At 44.3% G+C, this 19,024-nt stretch overlaps 1 protein-coding gene across 3 annotated transcripts in view; it reads left to right on the forward strand.

The window, feature by feature from the left end:
- Positions 1 to 2,884: 2,884 nt before the first annotated feature.
- Positions 2,885 to 19,024, forward strand: part of SNX10 (sorting nexin 10) — an 86,130-nt gene continuing 69,990 nt past the window's right edge. The window contains exons 1-2 of one of the 3 annotated variants that reach the window (XM_066239669.1): positions 2,885 to 3,115; positions 6,101 to 6,218. The gene's annotated coding sequence lies outside the window, so the exon portion shown is untranslated. Of the gene's footprint in view, positions 3,116 to 6,100; positions 6,219 to 12,956; positions 13,014 to 19,024 lie in introns of all 3 variants that reach the window. The other 2 variants (XM_066239667.1, XM_066239665.1) reach the window with 2 other exon arrangements.

Raw genomic sequence — 19,024 nt, forward strand, 5'->3', positions numbered from 1 at the left:
TAAGGTGCCAAAAGCTGCAGAATTAATATTAATATTTTAGGAAGTTTAAAGAACATTTTGTTGATTTGGGCTGGGCATACAGAGAGGTTTTGTGGATGACCTCTCTGTACTTGTGTGATTAGCATAAAACCAATATGGCCGATGGCATTGTGTTGTAAATGCAGAAGAGGAAGGAGACTTGGATTCTCTGACCTTCCCCCATTCCTATAGGGGAAAGATGAATAGCTAGCCAGGTACAGGAAGAAAAAGATTAAATTAAAATCTTTTCTTATACTGATGAACCATTTACAGGCATTTGTCCCTATGGAAACTACCCCTCCCCTCCCCTCCTGAAAGCATGTAGTTAATGTATGTATCTCTAAACAAAAGGTATAAACTTAAATTCTGTGATGTCAAGTTTTTCCCCCTCCCATGTAAAATTAGGAGTATATAAACAGCCCCTGAACTATTTTTGGGGTCTTCACAATTTGGGTCTGTTGCCCTGTGTAAGGCCAGGAGCCGCCATCGTGACCATTCACATGCAGGTTCGCATTGGATTCGGACAGTCGGTAAAGAAACAATGGAGCCAAGAACTGGTGAGCAATCATTTTAATCCTAGCTTGCACTTGGCGGGCAAGTAAAAACACACACTGGGCTCCAAATCCCACTCATTCAGTGCTCACAAAGCTACTGACTTATCCGAGTTTCCTAGAATCAAAGGTTTCTAGCTCACCAGCCTTATTCACCTCTGTTCCCCATCTCCTTCTTTCTCCCTGCACAAACTCTGCACAAACTGGCTTCTCTCTCAGCACTCCACCATCTTGGCTGCTTCTCCTGGCCTCCTCCACGTGGCCTTTTTCTGTTCTCTGCTCTGCTCTCTCTGTTCTCTAATGCTAATCTCAGGAACCAAGAGAGCAAGCTCCTGGTCTGCCCCACTTTATAGTGCAGAAATCAAAACCTTTAATCCAATATACAAAATAGGGAAGTCTCTAATACAAAATCACCTATCTGAGGCAAAATGGGATTGCACCACCCCACATCAAAAAAGAGTGGGAAGCCTGACCTGTGGTGGCGCAGTGGATAAAGCGTCGACCTGGAAATGTTGAGGTCGCTGGTTCGAAACCCTGGGCTTGCCTGGTCAAGGCACATATGGGAGTTGATGCTTCCTGCTCCTCCCCCCTTCTCTTTCTCTGTCTCTCTCTCCTCTCTAAAAATGAATAAAAAAAAAACAAAAAACAAAAAACCTTAAAAAAAAAAAAAAAAAAGAGTGGGAAAAGCTTAGTCCTAAACCAAGCCCCAGGCTACAAGGATCCTGCCTGCCCACAGCCTGCTCCCAACACACGTTACTACAGGGGTCCCCAAACTACGGCCCGCGGGCCGCATGCGGCCCCCTGAGGCCATTTATTTGGCCCCTGCCGCACTTCTGGAAGGGGCACCTCTTTCATTGGTGGTCAGTGAGAGGAGCATAGTTCCCATTGAAATACTGAACAGTTTGTTGATTTAAATTTACTTGTTTTTTATTTTAAATATTGTATTTGTTCCTGTTTTGTTTTTTTACTTTAAAATAAGATATGTGCAGTGTGCATAGGGATTTGTTCATAGTTTTTTTTTTTATAGTCCGGCCCTCCAACAGTCTGAGGGACAGTGAACTGGCCCCCTGTGTAAAAAGTTTGGGGACCCCTGCGTTAATATCACCTGGGCGACAGGTTTGCATGTGGGCAGCGCCATCTTTAACAAAGTGAGCATAATATATTTTATCTGCCCAACACTCTGTGTCAGCCATATGTGGCTGGCACATTTAATAAATTTCCTCTTTTAATAAAACTTCAAAAACTTATTTGGACTATGTGCCTCTACAAAAAACCATGAAATTGTGGATTGGGTACTTGACAACAATCATATTTGAAATCAAAGAATAGTAATGTGAAAAACCAACAAAGACAAGATCTCCTCAATACATGAAAAACTGTATGTCTCTATGGAAAAAAATAATAATAAAGACTGTATATAGTAGCCTGACCAGGCGGTGGCACAGTGGATGGAGTGTCGGCCTGGGATGCCGAGACCCAGGTTCGAGACCCCAAGGTTGCCAGTTTGAGCACGGGCTCATCTGGTTTGAGCAAAGCTCACCAACTTGGACCCAAGATCGCTGGCTTGAGCAAGGGGTTACTCGGTCTGCTGAAGGCCCTCAGTCAAGGCACATATGAGAAAGCATTCAATGAACAACTAAAGTGTCACAATGTGCAATGAAAAACTAATGATTGATGCTTCTCATCTCTCTCCATTCCTGTCTGTCCCTATCTATCCCTCTGACTTTCTCTGTCTCTGTAAAAAAATAAAAATAAAAATAAAAATAAAAAAAGACTGTATATAGTAAATACAGAAATCAGTTACATAGTCAATCATTCTCTATGCAAACAGGTGGGTCATATGCAGCCCAAGGTGGCATTTGGGAAATGATTCACTGATTCAGGCCCCTTGAAACACCTCATTTCTAGTTCCCAAAATTTTTATTTTGAAAGATTTTAAACCTACAGAACAGTTTGAAGACTCTTATAGGACACACCCATATCCCTCCACCTAGATTCCACTGTTAACATTCTATCCTTCTCATTTATCATATTATCTATTCCTTTCCCTAATCATGTATCCTCTCCCTAAAACGGCGGCGTTAGCAAGCTCAGGTGGCTTTTCAGTAGTGATTCCAAACGATGCCACTCCTTCCTTCAGCATCTCAGCAAGCTGGGGGTATTTTCTCTAATCTGATTTCAGGGACCGGGGAGGGGGAATCCGGGCTCCGGAGCGCCGGCGCCCCCCCGCGGCTGCGCCGCTCGCAGCAGCCCAGCGGGCAGAGGGTCCGCCTGATCAGCCGACGGGCAGGAGGGCGGGGCACAGCGGGCGGCGCGGAGCAGCACCCGGGCGGAGCCGTGCGGTGGCCGCGACCCGGGCAGCGGAAGCCAGTGCCCAGGCTGCGGGCGTCAAGCGCGGGCACCAAGCGCGGGCGCGGGCGCGGGGCGCGCGGGACTGCGCTCGTGGGCGCACCTGGGCGCTCGCTCCCGCTGCTGCCGGGCCTTTGAGTCAGCAAACTCCGCTGCCCGGTGACCCTCCGCTGCCTGACCGCTTGGAGCTGCCGCGCGTAAGTGACAGGAGATCTGCCAGGGAGGCCTTCCCCACGCCGCCGGGTGGGGACCGCAGCTAAGGGGCGAGTCATCCGCTCTTGCCTTTGCAGAGGCGCGGGGGGCCCTTCCCAGTGCGCCCAGGTGTCGCTCCCCGCTGGCTGGGCGGAGGTTTGGGTCTGCTGGCTTTGGAGCAGGGAGCTGCCGCCTCTCCTTGTTCGGAAGGGCACGGGACGCATTGATCCAGGGGTCGGGGCTAGAAGAGGAGAGAGTGGGGCAGACGTGGAAGCTGGACGCCAGAACAAGTGCGGTGGCACCTGTCACCAGGCCGGTGTGGGTGGGTATTTTTTAAAATTCACAGAAGGGTAGCTTTGGGTTTAGATTATCGGGAGGGGTAGCAGGGTTTGTTTTTTCCGTGGGATGGTGGGATGGAGAGAAAATCCACGTTGACTGAGTATCAGGTTTGTGCCGCCGGAAAGCAACAGCCTGTTTTCCAGTTCTGATGCATCATCCTTATGTTAGGATTAGACACAGGTGATGGAGGAGCGTGGTCAGTGCACTTAGAGCAACATGTCCTCCTGAAAGTGTTAAAGAAAAATTCAACTGAGTACATTTTAAAGATCTTACTGACGTTATTCGATGATTCATGAATCAGGCAGCATCCCGTGTAGCAGGTAGAACAAAATGGAAGGCTTACAGGCAGAAAGCGGTGGACGTGGAAGTTAGACTAGCAAAAATCGGATCGGTTTCGTGTGGAAAGGTCACCTTCCTTAGGGGTTTATCAGCAGATTACCTCACTAGTACGACCAGGTAATTCCAGTTTGCCTGCTTTAGTTTCTACTCTTAGTAGAGACTGAAACTGTAATTAAACTAGGTATTGTCTTGGTTTAGTGATGTCAGGTTTAGCATAAGTAACTCCATTTTGGCCTTTTTTTTTTTTTTTAAACAAAACGAAGGGCTTTTATTTCGGCAAGACACGTTTACATGTAGATATAATGGCATTAGAAATTTAGCCAGATAGCTAGTTGTTTAGAGTACTGTCCGTCCGCTAAACCAAGGTTGCAGGATTGATCTACAGTGAGGGCGCATGCAAGAATCAACCAATGAATGCATAAGTGGAACAACAAATCGGTGTTTCTGTCTCTCTCTCTAAAAGTCAATCAATAAATAAAAAACTTTAAAAAAATTTAGAACACAAAGGAGGCTTTCATGTGATCTCATTCAAACCTTTTATTTTACAGATGGGGTCATTAAGGCCCTGGAGCGAGTCATCCAGAAGGTAGTCATTCACGTGGGAGTAGAAACAGGCCTAGATTCCTGTGGGGGCTGACAATGCTGCAGGGTTCCCCCCACGTTGGGGCCTGTGGGGTGAAGGTAGGCTTGGGAAGGTTAGTCTCCTAGAATTCTCCCTGGGCGAGAGGAGGTGATGTGGATGCCACTAGTGAGAACTGACTTCTCCATCCATGGACCAAGCTTAGCTGGGACTCCTCAGACCAGGGATAGAGGGTGAGGTCAGGTGCTCCTGCTGCTTCTGCCATTACTTCCAATGATGCCTATTCCTAAGGCTTTTTTTTTTTTTTTTTTAAGGCATTGGCTGTTTTGAATAAAGATAGAAAAATAAAATACATCTAGAAGTGAATATATGGAGATGTGAAGTATCGTGATTCGCACTGACTTGTATTTAACTGTATCGTTCTGTTTCTTCTTGCCCATCTATTTCATGCTCATTTTCGAAGTTACTGTTTCACTGAGGTGAGGAAACTGGCATTGCAAGAGTGGGGACCTGTATAGGTGACGTCACTGCTCCTCACCAGGGCCCTCTTGACTGGCACTCTCTGCTTCTCTCCCCCACGCTGGGCTGGGGTGCGAACTTCCTCGTTTTACTTACAGGAAGGCCTCCTGGAGCTGGGTATCTGAAAAACAGAAATATATACCTTCATTCTTTTGTAAAAAACTATTGAGTTTAGAGAGAAGAGAGAGAGAGAAACATCAATTTGTTGTTCCACTTGTTTTTGCATTCCTTGGTTGACCCTTGTATGAGTCCTGACCAGAGACTGAACCCACAACCTTGGTAGATCAGGGTGACATGCTAAACTGAGCCACTTGGCCAGCGTCTAAACACCTCTATTCTTTCCCAAATAAAAGTGTATGAATTAAAGATGAACATTTGTGTTCTATAGTAGCAGTTGGATGTGACTTTGGAGCACTCTTGGTATTATCCTCAGCCTGAAGATTTCTACTTTCATTTTTAAGGGTTCACTTGGTTAGGTGAGCTATTTTGGGAAGTGGCTTGTTCTTTAACAACCTCGTGTGAAGGGCTAAGAACTAGTTGAGAGCAAGGTTCAGCCTTCACAGTCTTTCATTTCTAAGAGTGACAAAGAAGGGCTTTGGGTCAGTCAGGTTGACCTCCATGGAGAGTACCCCAAATTGGGTCTGTCATCACCAACCTGTCTCTTTCTCTTAGTAATCCAGGAGGTAGCAATCACCGTTTCTGTTCTCTAAACCCTGTTCAAATACGAGGCTGTATGTGGTAGTGGTTACAACTTCTGGTTTCAGACTCATCAGAGTTGAAATGTTGGCATAATCAATTGCTAGTTGGGGTGTTACTAGCAAGGCACTTAACCTGAGTCTGATTTATCTTTTATTCAGAAATAAATGAATGTTAATCCTTGTTCTCTGAATTGTTAATAACAATAACTGAAATTTATTGAACACTTGTGATATGAGAAACATTGTGAAGAATTTTTATGTGACAGTCTCTTTAATCCTCACAACAAACTTATGAAGCAGATTCTATTTAAACTGGAGAAACTAAGGCATCAAGATATTTATGACTTCCCTAAACGAATCAGCTCATCATTTTAACCACCCACAAATGTGTCCCAGATTTGTATAATAGCTAATAACAATAAAGGTCTTAGTGTGTGCCAGGCCTTTTCAACTACTATGTGTATTAACAATCCTTGAGATGAGTAGTTTTCAGCCTTCCTGCCTTTATTTCACAGGTGAAGAAACTGAGCAACAGAGCCTAAGACAGACAACTAGAAAATGATGGAGCCAAGATTTGAACTAGGCAGCCCGGTCCTGGAGTGGGTACTCTCAGCTACACCCCTGAAAACGAAGGTGAAGGGCTTAGCCAGGCCTCGGTCAAGGGCAGCTCTTAATTGGCATTTTGTTTTTTGTTTTTTTTACAGGGACACAGAGAGAGAGTCAGAGAGAGGGATAGATAGAGACAGACAGACAGGAATGGAGAGAGATGAGAAGTATTAATTATCAGTTTTTCTTTTCTTTTTTTAAATTTATTCATTTTAGATAGGAGAGAGAGTGAGAGAGAGACAGAGAGAGAAGGGGGAGGAGCAGGAAGCATCAACTCCCATATGTGCCTTGACCAGGCAAGTGCAGGGTTTTGAACCAGCGACCTCAGCGTTCCAGGTCGACACTTTATCCACTGCACCACCCTAGGTCAAGCAATCATCAGTTTTTCATTGTGACACCTTAGTTGTTCATTGATTGCTTTCTCATATGTGCCTTCACCGCAGGCCTTCAGCAGACCGAGTAACCCCTTGCTTGAGCCAGTGACCTTGGGTCCAAGCTGGTGAGCTTTTTGCTCAAGCCAGATGAGCCCACGCTCAAGCTGGCGACCTTGGGGTCTTGAACCTGGATCCTCCGCATCCTAGTCCAATGCTCTATCCACTGTGCCACTGCCTTGTCAGGCAATTGGCATTTTCATTTATTTCTCCCTAGTGACCAGTCACTCCTCCTAGTTTCTGTAGGAGGCACTTTTAGTTTTGTCAGTGATTCAACTTTGCCTAAGGTTCTGTGATTCTGTATGCATTTCTGCTGTCTTCTCTGTTATCTTTAAAAGCTTGTGGTAGTTCTCAGTGATCTTGACCCTGGAAATACAGAGATAGGCTTTAGGGAGTCTGTGAACCCCTTGAAAATGTATGACTTCATGTCTATGTGCAAAAGTACACTATTCTGTGGGAGAGAAGCCACAGCTTACTGTAGATTCTTAAAGGGTCAGCTATAGTGGAAAGAAAGGTTAGTAATGACTACTATTTTATTTTAATAATCTAATTTTTTAAATGAGGCAACTGAGACCCAGACTAACTTAATCTGAACTATGCAGCTATTTAGAGATAGAACAGGGACTAACACCCAGGTCTGCCGCCTTCCAGTCTTGCATTCTTTCCATCACACCCCAGCATTTCTCTTTGGAGTAGGTCGTACCTGGTGAATCAGTTATAAAAGCCAGGAGACTCCGGGTTCACCCACTGGGCTGCCACAGTGTGTGAGAGACCAGCACAGAGGAGGTGCCTGTCAAAATGCAACACCCTTTGGCATGACATCTTGTTAGCTGACCTACTCTACTGCGATTTAGGATGAGGGTTTACATCTCTGAAAGATACGAACCGGGCCTGACCAGGTGATGGCGCAGTGGATAGAGCGTCGGACTGGGATGCAAAGGACCCAGGTTCGAGACCCTGAGGTCGCCAGCTTGAGCGAGGGCTCATCTGGTTTGAGCAAAAGCTTACCAGCTTGAGCCCAAGGTTGCTGGCTCAAGCAAGGGGTTACTGGGTCTGCTGAAGGCCCGCGGTCAAGGCACGTATGAGAAGGCAATCAATGAACAATTAAGGTGTTGCAATGCACAACGAAAAACTAATGATTGATGCTTCTCATCTCTCTGTTCCTGTCTGTCTGTCCCTGTCTATCCCTCTCTCTGACTCTGTCTCTGTAAAAACAAACAAACAAAAAGATATGAACCGGGAAGTTAAAAATTGTTTAGGTAGAAAATGGGGAAAGATTCAGAACATGCATTGGTTGAAACACAAGGAGGCCACTCAAGCCTCTTGGTAGACTTTGTAGTGTTGAAAAGTTTTTTTGGTGAGAGATTTGTAAATTCAAGCAAAATTTCGTGAAGTCTGAAATTTGTGTGTGTGTGTGAATCACGGGGAAGGAAGGCCACCTCCAGGCCAAAGGTTGATGCTCTCATGACTGAATAAGACTAACAGACCATGAGACTTTTCTGTATCAGTTTAGGCCAGCCCTTTGACTTTATTTAATTTTTACAAACTGATAACGTTTACCTGGAAAAATAGATTTGTACTTACAGGCCATATATTTTGTAATGTACTGTTCAGCCTTACATTAAAATATGTCATAGATGTGACCTCGAGGCTCCAAGGAAGGGAGGTCACTTTTAACAGTGGCCTGAAAGAAAGGGTCAAACTTGAGCAGGAGGAAAGTGTGTGGGACGAGGTGGTGATGCTTCAGCTTGAAGCTCAGGCCATGGACAGGTAGAGTTGGAAGGGAGAGACATCATGTTGGGTGGTCCATATGAAGAAGGACACACTGGGTCCCTGCAGTCAGAGGGAGTTAGTTTGGAAGGCAGTTGGGAGCCATTGGAGGTTTCTGCACAGAATAAAGCTGTAGAAGAGGATGAATAAAAAATATATATGTCATATAGGATCAGGAATAGGAGGTCTGTAAACGGTTTGATTGTAAAGATAGGAATTGAGTGTATGATGAAGTTGATTGTGGTAAAGTCTGTTGGGACAGTTGGCTGTTGGCTGTTCACTTAGGAAAGAATGAGATACATGCCTCACGCCATTCATACAAGTCAGTTCCACTTAGGGTAACGATTAAATGTCAGAACTAAAATTATAGATCTTAAAATATATACACATATATAAGATGGTTTTGAAAAATAACTAAAGGAGGAAAAGCTTCAACAAGTTTAATAAAACCCAGAAACTCTAAAGGATAATAGTGATCTAACTTCAGAAAACATACTTCTCTAAGGAAGAAGGGTTCATAAGTTAAAGGCAGATGACGAAGTTAATAAAGCAAACAGTTGCTATAGGTGTAACAGAACTCTTAAGAATCAATAGAAAAAATAATCCAATACAAATATGGGCCAAGACTATTCATTCACATATGTATATTAAAATGCTTAATTAATAGATAAATATGGATTAAAAACAACAAAGAGAGCCTGAATTGGTGGTGGCACAGTGGATAGACTGTTGACTTGGGACACTGAGGTCCCAGTTTCAAAACCCTAAGGTCACTGGCTTGAGCCAAAAGGTCTCTGGCTTGAAGTCCAAGGTCTGTGGCTTGAGCCCAAGGTTGCTGGTTTGAGCAAGGGGTCACTGGTTCAACTGGAGTCCCTTGGTCAATGCACATATGAGAAAGCAATCGGTGAACAACTAAGTGGCATAACTACGAGTTGATGCTTCTCATGTCTCTCCCTTCCTGTCTCTCTCTTTCAAAAAACAAACAAACAAAAAAGAGAGCATTTTTTCTTAGGGTGATAACATCTGGAGTTGTCGAGGGTATGGAACAATACATGGTCACCATATATTTTAGTGGGAGTATAAATTGGTACAACCTTTTGGGAGGGCACTTTGGCAGTGTTTAGAACACTTAAAAGATTCACATTCTTTCTGATGTAGCAGTTCCATTTCTAGGACTTCATCCCTCAGAAATACTTGCCTACTTGAATAAAGGAAGATGTTGCCATAAACGAGCTGGTATAGAGAGAATGTCCATTTTATATTTAAGTAATAAAAGCAATGTGCAGGACAGTAGGTATAGTATGATCTCATTTCTTGAAAAAATAAAGCCTGGAAGGATATGGTCCAAGTAGTAGAGAGTCGTTGCCTTTTCGGGAGTGGGATTAGAAAGGGATGGTAGTATGGAGAACTCCATCAATAGATTTCTATTATTTTAAACTTTTAAATTTTGAAATAAATTTAAACCTACAGAGAAAAAAATTACCAAAAATAGTAAACCTCTTATTTTTAAGAATAATGAGTATCTAGTACTAAAAAAAAAACCCCAAAACTAAAAAACCCCACAATACTTAAGAATGCCTATGATAAAAATGACATAATGACATAAAAGCCTGGGTAGGGGATGACCTCTCCTGGTGTGGAGGGAGGGCCCAGTTCTCGGTTTCCAGGCGAGGATTCCTAGCCTCCATTCCTGCTACTCTTTCCAAAGATTTGCCCCAGCCTCCATGCCTGAAGTTTTATGTAGCAAGAAGATTGCTCAATCTAGAAGTACATGTACCCCAGGTTATGTGGTTGTTAAGCATTTAAAAAATATCAGCATTCATCTCTCTCAATTTATTGATAGTTTCGTTTCCTGGTGTAGCGCACAACTAGTTCCATTATCCTTTCATTGGTATCTTCTCAGCATCCTCCTCCGCCCTCAGCAAGCGTCTAACCAGGGGCTCCTGGCCTGGACACTCAAGATCTCATGTTATCCACCTGTGCAGTTTAAAACATATATTTTCTTGCCCTCAAGAAATATGGCTCTTTAATAGCAGAACTTACAATGAACTACAAAGTAGATGTCCTTGATTTTTTTTGCACCCCCCAGATAGCCTGGATGCTTTCAGGAAGATAAGAAAGGGGAGCCTGGAACCGCTTTCCGATTTAGCCTGGACATTGCTAATGGTCCCCTCCATTAGCAAGCCCTGGATTCCTGGAGATGGAAGAACAGAGGGAATTAAAGGGGGCGCCAGAGGGCAAGACCTACTTCACCTAGGACCTGTGTCCAGGTGTGTGATCAAGCTTCCTGACTTGTTCCAGGATCCTTTTACAGGGTTGGCACAATGACATACTTTAGGAGAGAGATGGGGACCCACGCTTCTGCAGGACTCACTGCATCGTATCACTGGATCCTGTGAAATAGGAATTATTACAGCCAGTTTCTGCTGTTAAGACATTTCATGACTTGCCCCCAGAGCTGCTCCCCTGCTCCAGGCTGTGGTTATTCCCCGTACCTCTGTCAAGCTCATGAACTCAAAGGGTTCAAAGCGCAGAGCAGAGCGAGGGGCTTTGTATGTAGGGAACTTATGCTCCTTAGAAATTATGAATACAAACACACAAAAAAGAGTTTGTTCTGACGAGATGCTTTCCTTCCTCTTTCTTACGTAGCAGCTCTTCTTATTGTAGTATGGCATCTGGAGGGGCTGGGAGAAGGTGGCTGTTCCCACAGCGCCCCACACCACTGCCTGGGTTGGAGGTGGTGTCACCATTGCTCTGTATTCTGGTGTCTCAGAGCAGGAGACCAGAGTCCTTGTATCAGCTACCCATGGGTGCTCAGACCCTGAGATCTGAGCTCCTTCTGCCCAAATGCACATGAAAACTCAGGAAGTCAATTTAATGATTTCCTAGGAGGTGCAGACCAGATGTGGCTTTTCCTAGTCGGTTTATTTTCCTTAGGAAGCATTGACAAACTGTGCCCTTGTTTTAAGAGTCTGTAGATAACACATGTCAAATGCTCTTTAGTTAGTCAGTACCTTAGGCAAGTAGTGTAAGGAATAATAACTTTGACATTTTATCTACTTTTCTTTTGTGGCAGAGACAGAGAGAGTCAGAGAGAGGGACAGATAAGGACAGACAGACAGGAAAGGAGAGAGATGAGAAACATCAATTCTTTGTTGTGGCTCCTTAGTTGTTCATTGATTGATTTCTCATATGTGTCTTGGCCGTGGGGCTTCAGCAGACTGAGTGACCCCTTGCTCAAGCTAGCAACCTTGGGCCCAAGCTGGTGAGCCTTGCTCAAACCAGATAAGCCCGCGCTCAAACTGGAGACCTCAGGGTCTCGAACCTGGGTCCTTCGCATCCCAATCCGATGCTTTATCCACTGTGCCACCGCCTGGTCAGATGACATTTTATCTACTTTTTAAAAGACTTTCTTAATGTCTTCTTTTAGCCTTTATGGGTCAAGGTCAGACAGTGGGCATCCATGGGTAAATTATCTTGCAGGGGGAAAGCCAAGGTGCATGTTTCACGTGTGTGGGCTAGTTTCAGAGCCTCACAATTTAAATATTCTGTTCCCGTAAATATTACTTACAGTCCCATCTGACAGAACAGATACTTCATGAGAAAAACAATGAAAAATAAATTTTCATGGCGGGGAGAGGGGTGGGGAAGGAGAGACAGAGAGTTGTTCCACTTAGCTGTTCCCTTCAGTTGTGCACTCATTGATAACCCCTTCTCTGTGCCCCGACCAGGGATCCAATCCACACCCTTGATGCACTGGGATGATGCTTTATCCACTGAGCCACCCGGCTAGTGCAGAAAAATAAAATATTAAAGGAATAAGTCCTTTGTGATCTTGAGGAAGAGACCTCAGCAGTGGCCCCCTCAAGGGCCTTGAAAAAGTCTACAGTGGACAGTGGATAGTGACAATAGCTAACAGTGAGCTCCAGGCACAGCCTCCATATTTGCTCCTTTGATCTTCACAGCAGATCCGTGAGGTATGCAGTTATCCCCTACTTACTGACAGGGAAACTGGGGCACAGAGCTGTGAAGTAATTTACCTTGGTGAAGAGGCTGAATAAAAGTTCACAGTTAGGCTGTTTGCGGTAGAACAGCTATACTTTCGCATTCACTGGGTCCCTACCACTCCTAAAACTGAAACTGTTACTCAAGGCTGAAATCTCTCTCCTTGTGTGCCCCTCAGGTTACTTGCCAGTTCTTCATAGCTGGACTGATGTCACTTGGGGCAGATTTGGACTTGACCAGTGGGTCACAAGTATCTAACTTGCCTCCCTAGCGGCAGCTTTTGCAACAGAGGCTGTGAGCAGAGTGTTATTTCCACTGTGGCGCAATGCTTTTCCTGTTCAAAAGAGAATGTATCACTCAGTTTAAAAGAAGAACATTAAAAAAAAAAAAGAACATTTAATGCTGACTTTTGTCTCTAATTTGCATACCTGTACCCTTTTCTTATCTCAGCCTCAAACTGTTTTCCAAATGCCTGAAGACTGTTCCATGTTGATGTCCCACAGCATCCCAGCTGTTCCCAACTGCACTCACCCTCCCTCCCTCTTACCTCTAATCACAGGTCCCGTCCAACTTCCTCCTTCTGCTGGTGACACAGTCCTCTTCCAGTCACCCCTCGGTGAGTCACTCTCGACTGGCTTCTCACCCTTGTGTTCTGTGTTTAAGTTTTTCTTATATATATATATATTATATATATAACATGTATAATATATATACCTTTATATTACATATCTCTATTACTGTATATGTATCTAATATATCTATTATATATATCTAATTATATCTATATATAAAAATATATTTATATATCATATAAATATATATACCTATATATTATACACACACACATACATATATTTGATTTTATATATATATATATATATGCACTGGGATGATGCTTTATCCACTGAGCCACCCGGCTAGTACAGAAAAATAAAATATTAAAGGAATAAGTCCTTTGTGATCTTGAGGAAGAGACCTCAGCAGTGGCCCTCTCAAGGGCCTTGAAAAAGTCTACAGTGGATAGTGGATAGTGACAATAGCTAACAGTGAGCTCCAGGCACAGCCTCCATATTTGCTCCTTTGATCTTCACAGCAGATCCGTGAGGATATATATAAAATCAAATCTACTTTTCTGGTTGTATGGCTCGATTGGTTAGAGCATCATCTGGAAGCACAGAGGTTTCTGGTTCGATCCCTGGTCAGGGCACATACAAGAACGTATTAATGTTCCTGTCTCTCTCTCTCTCCCTTCCTCTCTCTCTAAAATCAATAAAATAAACATTAAAAAATATTTTAAAATCAAATCTATTTAAATAGATTGGATTTTTTTCGGTCAGTGTTAGGTTTACAGCAAAACTGAGGGAAAGTGCGGGGCGGGGAGATGGTGTAGACTGCCTGCTTCCCCTTCCTCGTCAACTTCAGCACAGAGCGGTACAGACGCTGTCACAATCAGTGAGCCTTCATGGACACATCATTATCCCCGGAAGTCCACACTTTACATCAGGGTTCACTCACTGTGTCACATACTCTGTGGCTTTTGACAAATATATGGTGTGCCCACCATTATAGTATCGTACAGAACAGTTCCACCGTCTCCCAAATCCTCTGTCCTCTGCTTCTTGTTATTTTCAAGTGTTTTTTTTTTTTTTTTTTTCCCCATCTCCCTCACCCTCCTTAAGTTCCTGATCTCTGGCTGGCTGGTGGATTCTGTTGGAATCCATGGGAGTCCAAAAGACCAGAGTAACAGGCTTTATTGAAAGGAAGAAAGGAACCCTGCCGGGCACTTCTCCCAGGGGAGAAGAACACCGGTTACAGACTAGGGGCGAGTTAAATATATAGTGTTTGGGAGAGCCTGAGGGGATACTGAGGCAAAAGTCCTGGTGTGTCCGGAATGCTCCTCCTTGGGGGGCTTGGAGCATGTGGGTGTTAAATCAAAAGTCCTGGTGTGTCCGGAGCCCCTCGTTGGGGTGGCTTCTCAGCTTTTTGGAATTCCTCTGTCTCAGGGTCAATAGTCCAGTAAGGGTGAGGTCTGACAGATAAGCGGAACATTAAGAGGGCAGTTTGGAATTCACGTATCTATCAGATTCCAGCAGCCCCCTGATGTGTTGTAAAGTACCATACTTTACTTCCCCGGGATTACATAGAGACACAAAGTCCAAATGAATTTTTGAGGAGTTTTATTGATTAAGCCGGCTGCATATGACTAACATGGGGTATAGCTGACCCAAATTGTGCAGTGCCGAATATAGCTATGAGGCTGGTTATATACCCTTGACCACATACAGCTTGGGTGGAGCATGACAGCATGACATAATTATTAACAAGCTTGTAACATTTGTCTAGAGCAGGGATAGTCAACCTTTTTATACCTACTGCCCACTTTTGTATCTCCGTTAGTAGTAGAATTTTCTAACCGCCCACCAGTTCCACAGTAATGGTGATTTATAAAGTAGGGAAGTAACTTTATAAAATTTATAAAGCAGAGTTACAGCAAGTTAAAGCATATAATAATAATTACTTACCAAGTACTTTATGTTGGATTTTTGCTAAGTTTGGCAGAATAAATCTTTATAAAACAACTTACTATAGTTAAATCTATCTTTTTATTTATACTTTGGTTGCTCCGCTACTGCCCACCATGAAAGCTGGAACACCCACTAGTGGGCGGTAGGGACCAGGTTGACTACCACTGGTCCAGAGGATCTATAAAAGACGTTAAAAGTTCTAAGGTAACACAATAGTGATGTCGTTTTACATATTAAAGACATTCATAAATCTTTTTTTTTTTTTTTTCATTTTTCCTAAGCTGGAAACGGGGAGGCAGTCAGACAGACTCCTGCATGCGCCCAACCGGGATCCACCCGGCATGCCTACCAGGGGGCGATGTTCTGCCCCTCTGGGGCGTCGCTCTGTTGCATTCAGAGCCATTCTAGCGCCTGAGGCAGAGGCCACAGAGCCATCCCCAGCGCCCGGGCCATCTTTGCTCCAATGGAGCCTCAGCTGCGGGAGGGGAAGAGAGCAACAGAGAGGAAGGAGAGGGGGCGGGGTGGAGAAGCAGATGGGCGCTTCTCCTGTGTGCCCTGGCCGGGAATCGAACCTGGGACTCCTGCACGCCAGGCCGACGCTCTACCGCTGAGCCAACCTGCCAGGGCCCATTCATAAATCTTTTAGTGTCTATCTCCCCTTTGCCTAGAGGTATAGGTTACTTTCAGGATTCCAGGAAGGGAGAGTTGAAATCAGTGTAGGGTGGTATGTAAATTTTGTCTCTTATTGAAAGGGAAAGGAAGGTTTTCAGATAATCTTAATCCTTTCAGAGAATTATAGTTAAACTCAATGACGTAGTCATACTGGTCAGGAAACTCCCATGTCCTTTTCCCTCCATTCTCTAGCAGGGTTGTCAAACTTTTTATAAAAACCGCCCACTTTTGCAGTGCTAATCAACCTGGTCCCTACCATGCAACCAAACAGTGCCGCGATTGGCCCATCATGAAAGCTGGAACGCCCACTAGTGGGCGGTAGGGACCAGGTCTACCAGCACTGCAAAAGTGGGCGGTTTTTATAAAAAGTTTGATGACCCCTGCTCTAAGGGAAAGGACATGGCAAGAAACCTGACTTTCTCTCCTAAAATACTAATATTAATTTTTGCAGTTCTTTTGTACCTTACCACAATGGAGCTCATGGCTTGTAATTTCTGTTAATTCATCCTCTTTCCTGTGCCCAGATGAGTCATTGTCATCATGTCGGGTTTCCACTCACTATATCCCTTGCCTTTCAACAGGGTAGAAGTTCGTATTTCTCCTCTCCCTGTTCACGGCTTTCCCACACTACAGTGCCCAATCAGAGCCCTTCAAGCCTTACCTCCTTGCAATATTCTGCCGACACAGGCCCTCTACTCCTGGAGGCTTGGACCCCGCCCCATCTCCTGACATTGGTGTTGCTTTTTTTAAAAAAATTTTATTTATTTATTTATTTAATTTTTTTATTTTTATTTTTACAGAGACAGAGAGTGAGTCAGAGAGAGGGATAGACAGGGACAGACAGACAGGAATGGAGAGAGATGAGAAGCATCAATCATTAGTTTTTCATTGCGTGTTGCAACGCCTAAGTTATTCATTGATTGCTCTCTCATATGTGCCTTGATCACGAGCCTTCAGCAGACCGAGTAACCCCTTGTTGGGCCCAGCGACTCTGGGTTCAAGCTGATAGGCTTTTTGCTCAAACCAGATGAGCCCACGCTCAAGCTGGTGACCTCGGGGTCTCAAACCTGGGTCCTCCGCATCCCAGTCTGACGCTCTATCCACTGCGCCACTGCCTGGTCAGGCTGGTGTTGCTTCTTAATCCCCCCAGGTTGGTCCTGTTTTCTCTGCTTGTCCTAATGCAAACATGGAGGCCTTATCAAACCCTGCCTCTTCCATAAAGCCCCTCCCTCTCTGTTCTCCTGCCTCAAGTAACCCTGTTATCAGTGTTGTTTCCCTTGACACATACAGTGAGCTTTGCATTACAAGTGAATGTTTGATATCTGCATCTGGACATCTTTAGCTTTTAGAAGTCAGAGAGCATTGCATTAAAAAAGCAACCCTCCCATGGAGGAGGGTATATGGGAGATAAATGGTGATGGATGAAGGCCTGACTTGGGGGAAGTGAGCACACAATACGGTGCACAGAAATGTGTTGTAGAATTGGGCACCTAAAAGCTGTATAATTTTGTTAATGAGTATTGCCCCAATAGTTCAACAGTTATAAAGTACTGTACCCCAGATACTGAAAGGCACTGTACCTCACTTCATCAGGTTTATGTAGAGACACCAAGTCCAGATGAAGTTTGAAGAGTTTTATTAAAGGAGGAGATTTGTTAAATATGCTGGCCACATATGGCTGACACAGGGCATAGCAGACCCAAATCGTGTGCTCCAAGTATATTTCAGAGGCTGGTTATACACCCTTTGACTACATACAGGTTGGGGGGGCATAATAGCATGGCACAATCATTAACAAGATTAACATTTGTCTAGGGCAGTGGTAGTCAACCTGGTCCCTACCACCCACTAGTGGGCATTCCAGCTTTCATGATGGGCAGTAGCAGAGCAACCAAAGTATAACTAAAAAGATAAATTTAACGATAGTTGTTTTATAAAGATTTATTCTGCCAAACTTAGTGAAAATCGACATAAAGTACTTGGTAAGTAATTATTATTCTATACTTTAACTTGCTATAACTCTGCTTTATAAATTTTATAAAGTAAAGTTACTTCCCTACTTTATAAATCACCATTACTGTGGAACTGGTGGTGGTTAGAAAATTTTACTACTAACAGAGATACAAAAGTTGGGGGTAGGTATAAAAAGGTTGACTACCCCTGGTCTAGGGGATTTACAAAGAACGTTAAAACTTTCAAGGTAATACAATCAAATATATTCACAAATACTTTTAGTATCTATCTCTCCTCCTTTGCCTAGAGGTACATGTTAATCTCAGATTCCAGGAAGGGAGGGAGAGCCAAGATCAGTGTAGGGTGATATGTAAATTTGGTCCTTTATTGAAAGCAAAAGGGAGTTCTTCAGATAACCTTAATCCTTTCAGGGAATTTAAAACAAAATGATCCTAGGCGTCCTTGTAAGTCAGAAGACTTCTACATTTCTTTTCCTCCATTTTTCAAAGAAAGGACAGGAAAGCCTGACCAGGCAGTGGTGCAGTGGATAGAGCATCAGACTGGGATGCGGAGGACCCAGATTCGAGACTCCGAGGTCACCAGTTTGAGCGCGGGCTCATCTGGTTTGAGCAGAGCTCACCATCTTGGACCCAAGGTCGCTGGCTTGAGCAAGGGGTTACTTGGTCTGCTGTAGCCCCATGGTCAAGGCACATATGAGAAAGCAATCAATGGACAACTAAGGTGTCACAATGAAAAACTGATGATTGATGCTTCTCATCTCTCTTTGTTCTTTTTTTTTGTTTTTTTCATTTTTCTGAAGTTGGAAACAGGGAGAGACAGTCAGACAGACTCCCGCATGCGCCCGACCGGGATCCACCCGGCACACCCACCATGGGGCGACGCTCTGCCCACCAGGGGGCGATGCTCTGCCCATCCTGGGCATCGCCATATTGCGACCAGAGCCACTCTAGCGCCTGAGGCAGAGGCCACAGAGCCATCCCCAGTGCCTGGGCCATCTTTGCTCCAGTGGAGCCTTGGCTGCGGGAGGGGAAGAGAGAGACAGAGAGGAAAGCGCGGCGGAGGGGTGGAGAAGCAAATGGGCGCTTCTCCTGTGTGCCCTGGCCGGGAATCGAACCTGGGTCCTCCGCACGCTAGGCCGACGCTCTACCGCTGAGCCAACCGGCCAGGGCTCTCTCTTTGTTCTTGTCTGTCTGTCCTTATCTATCCCTCTCTCTGACTCTCTCTCTATCTCTGTTAAAAAAAAAAAAGAAAAGAAAGGACAGGAAAGCCTGACCTTTTCCTCCTAGAATATCAATATTAATTTTGCAGCTTTTGGGTACCTTACAACATTCTCCACTGGTTTTATATCCTAAGTCAAATCTTTGTCTTAATTTACCAAAGAGCATGAGGCTGTAATAGATATTTAACAGACAGCATTAATAGCAATACAATTCATTAAAGAAACATGTTATTGATT

This window comes from Saccopteryx bilineata, chromosome 7 (assembly GCF_036850765.1).
Source record: "Saccopteryx bilineata isolate mSacBil1 chromosome 7, mSacBil1_pri_phased_curated, whole genome shotgun sequence".
In the NCBI taxonomy this organism is placed as follows: Eukaryota; Metazoa; Chordata; class Mammalia; order Chiroptera; family Emballonuridae; genus Saccopteryx; species Saccopteryx bilineata.